Source organism: Miscanthus floridulus, chromosome 8 (assembly GCF_019320115.1).
Source record: "Miscanthus floridulus cultivar M001 chromosome 8, ASM1932011v1, whole genome shotgun sequence".
Lineage (NCBI taxonomy): Eukaryota > Viridiplantae > Streptophyta > Magnoliopsida > Poales > Poaceae > Miscanthus > Miscanthus floridulus.
Window position 1 is genome coordinate 14,277,893 of NC_089587.1, and position 6,303 is coordinate 14,284,195.

General features: G+C 44.2%; 1 long non-coding RNA gene across 2 annotated transcripts; it reads right to left on the reverse strand.

The window, feature by feature from the left end:
• Nucleotides 1-372: 372 nt before the first annotated feature.
• LOC136475796 (uncharacterized) lies at nt 373-3,511 on the reverse strand. 2 transcript variants are annotated; one of them, XR_010763287.1, is made up of 2 exons: nt 3,157-3,511; nt 373-1,343 (listed from the first exon to the last, which is right to left on the reverse strand). It is a non-coding gene; the product is annotated as an uncharacterized lncRNA (long non-coding RNA). The 2 variants fall into 2 exon arrangements; XR_010763288.1 differs by having other exon boundaries at nt 2,093-3,511.
• Between the last annotated feature and the right edge of the window lie 2,792 nt (nt 3,512-6,303).

Below are 6,303 nucleotides of genomic sequence, written 5' to 3' on the forward strand. Positions count from 1 at the left end.
GCCACCTGAAATTCAACGTCTCCTTTATTTATACTAGTATAGTAGAAATGCACGTGCGGCACCCACGTGTGTATAAAAAATCATAAGTAATCATGAAATAATTTCTCTCTCAGAATACAACAAACTAATAGTAAGTGTATTTAACAATTTAATCATGGCGCGCTCCTTCCCTCAACCCGGGTCCAAGATAGGCGAAGAACATACAAACTAATAATAAATCTATTTTACAATTTAATCATGGTATGCTCACCCCCTCAACCAGGGTACCAGGTATGCCACTTAGGATATTGATGCTGCAGTGTATGTTTCAATAGCTAAAAAAGTGATCTGTTAGGTCTTCTTGTACGGTTAGGTCCTTTCAGAGAAAAAAAATTGAAGGTCCATGGCTCAATTCCATGATCTAGGGTTGATCTTTTTTTTTTTGCATAACTTGTAAACATAGATACATTGACCTAAAAAAGAAGTGAATCCAACAAAATTACTCCATCACATAGAAGTGAAAGAGCACATTTTTCTAACGAACTTCTATTTGTTAGACTAAAAAATATTGAAACTATTCACACATACATCAATGGAAAGTAAATTTCCAAAAAAATGGGAGATTTTGACCACAAACAACGAAAATGAATGTTCTTATAAAAATGCTTTCCTCCATTGCTATCTATGCCGCTACATCCTTGATTTGCTCTGCTTTCCAAATAGAAGAATCAAGAAATCCATCCGTCAATGGCAGTAGTGTGTAAAGATCGACTATCATGGCAAACCAATAAATCTGAAAATGAAAAACACAATAAGTTAGACATCTGGCACTTTCTTCGGTGTCCATATTTGTTAATCAACCCATAGTCAAGGAAACGGGGCTAAAGTGTCCTTTGTTAAAAAAAATCATTGATTTTAGTAATTATATGGTTTAGTTTCATTAACAAGTAACTTCGTATACAAATAAAAGTTGTGGACTGACCTTGCTTGATTTAGGAGAGATGAATAATAGAATATTTAGGGAAAAAATTCTGAACAATTCTGCAGTCAATTAGAGAGTAGTTCTTCGTAGCATTTTTGTAATAGATAGCAACCATTACTTTTTTTAAACAAAGTATCGACTATTATTCTATAATATGCATTTATTTTACATTTGTCATAGCATTATTGTTAATTTCATGCTAGCTAAGTGGTTAACAATATCAAACAATGGAAAGTGATAAAGTCCATGGCCGTCGTGGTTGCATCCCTTTCCATCACTGATGGATGGAGAGATGGATGTATAATGAATATGTCGTAGATGATGAAAGAGTTTCCACAGCAAAACTGGATCATGACGATTATTTGCCCAGAAACGATGCTACCTGCAATGGTCATAACCAACATTAGCATCTTGAGCCTTGACAGTTGACACAACTAGTGTCTGCTATAAACCAGACAAGTAGCTAATTCTTTCTTTAAACCTGAACCAAAAAGATTAGAGAGAATTCCTTTACTGGGAAAATGAGTCGTTCCTTTTTTGGTCCTAAAATTTTCTTCGTTCCCTATTTGACACTCACTTCAACTTTCATTCCTAATTTGACACTACCGTCAAATCCGTTAGCTAACGGTGTTAACTAGCTGTTAAAAAGACGTTTTTGCTCCTAGAAAAAAAAAGCGGCGAAGCAAATTTGAGAGGAAAAAAAATCTACGCCCGCCTCTAATGCATGCGCCCAGCTGCTAAAAAAAGGCGCAATTTTTTTTTTCCTCTCAAATTTGCTTCGCCGCTTTTTTTCTAGGGGTAAAAAAGTCTTTTTAACAGCCAGTTAACACCGTTAGCTAACGGAATTGACGGTAGTGTCAAATTAGGGATGAAAGTTGAAGTGAGTGTCAAATAGGGAACGAAGAAAATTTCAGGGCCAAGAAAGGAACGACTCATTTTTCCAGTGTCAAATAAGGAATTCTCTCAAAAGATTACCCTTGGTTTTCAATTTTTGATAGCAAAATCATGGCTTCAATCTTAGCAAAAATTAATCAATCAGACTTACTCTCTGAGATGTTGGCAAAATTTAACAAATCTAAATTGTAACAAGTTCAAAAGAGAATCAACAATTGTAGAAATAAGGAAACTCGCATGAATTGGGCAGCAGCATCTTGCCATCGCCATTACAAATGGCTTTCTCAATCATAAAAAGGCAACGACCTTTCTTATTTCATTAGTGTTGAAGCTACAATTGCTATCTGTTAAAAAAAATGCAGACAGCAGTGTTGCTTCTGATATGCCTGTGCCTCGGTTAGCAAAATTGAAATGGAGAAATGTAATATTGGCCAAGCTTTTGTTTACTCAATGTAATCAGACCTAGCTTGTATGCTTTCCAAATATATGCAAAGAAACATCTTGAATGCAATTACGAAAGGTGTTGCAACAATCGAATGACAGGGTGCCCCCTTTGGCACACCTTTGGGCTCCGTGAATGTTATTGTTTGATGAAATATGGCTGAAGGAAAAATCAAGGAGATTACCACAGTTAAAATATATGTTGTATTATGATATTCTAAGGACAAGTTTGAACACCTTAAAAACAGTATGTAGATTTGATCATAGTAAACTATACTCTCAAATTGAAATTGACAGAACCATAGAGCTGGAGAAAACAGAAGAAATTTTTGTGGTGTCATATTTTGAGGAATGCCAATGACTGAATGTAAGATCTGAAGATTTAAGGTTGAAGCTGACATTTCTGGAAGATTGTACCCTTGCTGAAAATCTCAAGGTTTGTAGGCAGGACTCAATTCTTACCTTTACTATAGTAATTGTCGCAATGCTAAAGTTAATATATTTAAGGGGCTGCCTGAACTTGACAGAAAAGGCAAATATGGTACCCTCTTTGCACACACCCGAGAAATTGTGACCAAGCTAATCCAAAACAGTGAGTGAACAAGATGTCTCTAAATCATAAATAGTGAGTATCAAAGACATTGCACACATTGGTAGCCACCCCACAGTGTGTTTGAGACATCTTCAGATTAACCATTCACGACACATGCACATGCTTCAAGTGAGTATCTAAGCTAAGAGGACTGGCTAGAAGCAGTGCTGCAACAACATGAATAAATAGTGAGTATCCAAAGCAGTTCTCTTCGCAAAACCAGTCTTCTAACAAAGATGCATCAAAGAGAACATTTTTCAAACAGTACCTGTACCAATGCCTAAGAGTCCGCCGCCGCGTCTTGCGCTCCTGGCCGCCGCGCCGCAACCGCAGCAGCCGTGCCTTGCGCGAGGCCGCCGTGCCGCCGGAGCAGTGCCTCACGCGAACGCCGCTGCGCCGCCGCAGCGCCTTGCCACGCCGTCGCGCCATCGTCGTAGCCGCGCTTGGAGGAGAAGACGTAGGGAGCAGGGGAGGGAGTGGCCTGGGACCAGCGGCCGCTGGCCTAGCGAGCGAGAGGCGGAGAGGGTTCGGCCGTTTGGGAATCGGAGGAGGAGCGAGCGAGAGAAATTACGGCTGGGAGCGACGAAAACGAGAGGCCGTTTGGCCCGTTTGGTAGAGCTCCAGTCGTGGCTCTAGCGGTGGAGGAGATAAACAGTTTTTTTTTTAAGATTATTTGGCAAAATACGTGAAAAGAACGAATTATCCATAATATCCTTTTTCTTTTTTTTTCTTTTCTTTTCTTTTGTTTCCAACCTTATCTGCTGGGTCGAACCGCACGCGGCCCATCTATCTGTCGGACGCATCTCCTTCAACATCTGACGCCTCGCACCGTGCCATGGGGCCGCGCTTCGCCTCGCACAGCGCCGGCTCTGCCCTCCACGCCAGCTCTCTCCTCGACACCCGGCGCCCCTGCGCTCCGACATCCGGAGCTCTGGCAACTACGCTCCCTCCCTCCTCGCATGCGCCTCCGAGCACTGCCATTGCGGTTGCATCCTCGTGCGCCTCCGCGGTCAGGCATCCTTGCGCCCCAGCACAGGCGCGCCGCATCTGCCTCGACGCCGAACGAGCTCCGCGTCGCCGTCATGCACCCCACGACGCCCCTACGCCGCCGCCGCCCGCGCCGACACGCCTCGGGGGAAAATCAGACTATCGGCCGGTTCTGGACCCACTCTCTGTCGCGGAGCTGGAGGAAGCTACATTTTTTGGCTCCTAGTCTCTCTCCTCACCTCTCTCAGGGGGTTTTCCTGTGGCTCCGAACGCGGAGCGGAGCCAGTCTCTACCGTTTGGCTGGTGGAGCAGCAAAACTACTCCTGAAGCTGGTCTAGGAGCCGTACTAAACGGCCTCTAAGTGAGAATGAGTATGGAGTTAGCTTTTATACCTAGGTTTTTATTAAGAACTATCCAATGGTTAGAAATGCTGCAAATTAATCCAACTACTGAGAATAACCAGAGCACCAAATCACAGGCTCCTCCGACTCCTGCGGAAGCAAGATTTTTGGCTGAGCAAGACCCGGGCAGCTTCATGCTACAGGGGCAAACAGGGCTACACAGTACCGCGTAAGGAGCCACAGCCGGCCGGCGCCGTGCCAAATGGGCCCTTAATGCACACAGCAATAAACTAGTAATCAACATACACACCCAATAAAATCAAGTCCGTTACAATGCATGTATATATTTATAGCAGTTACGATAAAAACAGGACGGTGGCGGCTAGCCTGCACCAACTTGACCATCGCTCTCCTTCAATAATCCAAATCCCATGGATCCGAGGACGAGTGCTAGCTCGGGCAGCACGTCTTCGCAGTGGCGAACGGCCGGACGCTGGTTCGATCCCTGAATCGACCACGTTACCTCAGGGGGGTTTCCCCATAACAATTTGCAGTGCGACCTCTCTCAACACGTGGAGCTACAAAGGAACTGCGGCACGTCTGTTGCCTACAGAGCCTTATCATCTCTGGTGATCTCTCTAAAGACGTGTCTTCATATTTGTGTATAGTTGTTGATCTGGTTGTATACTAGGTGGTGTGAGTGTGATGTAGGTGTATATATGTATACAAACACATGCTACAGGTGTATGTAGATGTGAGGTGTCAGAGAGAAAAAATCGCATGGATCCATCCAGGCGACCAGGTCTCGTCGCTCGCTCGTTTTTCATCACGCGGTGCGTCACCATCCAGCACGCGCGACAACCTGCCCGGTAACGGTAATCATATGGACTGGGTCGGTCCCGTCATCAGGATGACAGGATCCCGTCAGTTCGCTCGGGGCCAGCGAATTGTTGAACGCCTTCAACGTCGTTTATTGTTGGATTGGTACAATGCGGCAAATTAAATTAGATTCATTAATGCCTGCACAAATCTTATCGCACTGCTAGTTCAAAACCCCGATCCATCATTGGTTTCCATTAGCGTTTTATGAAAGTAGGTGGTTATGATACTTTATTATCATTGATGTAGCGTACGATCCATCGGTGACGAGCACTTCATCACCTGGTTATCCTTGACCAAAAGCAGATTATTTATTTTTGCTAGGAACTATGGATATTATAGCTTTTATAGTTTGACGTAACACGCCTCTAAATTTTCTCAATACCTATCAATTTGCTTCTGGATGGACTTGTTGGTTTATGCGCGCACATCATAGGCTGGTTTATACCGAGTCATCTCAGCCATTCTAGACACATATGACCTATCTTTTGTTAACTCCAATGTTCTTAATTAGAAGTTTTTAGCGTTTTCGCTCTGGAAAACAAGAGGTTCTGAGTATTTCTCCAATGTTCTTAACTGAAAGTGTTTTGGACTTTCCGCTGCCTCGCTTGACACCCCCCTCCCACAGTCCAGCCGACCTATGCTGCCAGACCCCTCCTCTAAGGACGCAAGCTATTGGATGATCTCCCAGACCCCACACCACCAAACCCTAATCTTCTAATTCCTGTTGTCCCGATGTCACCGTTGTCGTCCACCGCCCCTAACAGGCAACAACCTCGTAGCCGAGCGTTTCGCTCACCATCCGTCCGACCCCTCGCTCACCTAACCTGAATCGGAGCTGAGGAAGACAAGGCGCATCCGCATGTCCCAGTTGTGACTTCTCTATTGCCTCCAACGTGCATGAATGTGTCCCCAAGCACCAATATGCATCGTGGTTCACACGCGCCGAATAAAGACTTGGGTTTCTTTTGGAAGTCATCACACATTGTCGTGTCTGGGCTACGGCGCCCTAGGTCACGTGAACCATTTATCCACCAAACTCTTGGCGCACTATGGCGAAAAAAAATTAACTGTGGAGCTTCGGCGAGCTCTGGCAGCTCTGCATCTTTTGTAACCAACCAAACGTCGTTTGTCTAAACTACGGCGCTAGAGTTGCGGTAAGTTGTGATGCAGTTTAGGCCCCTAAAAAGATAGAGTTGTAGGCAAGT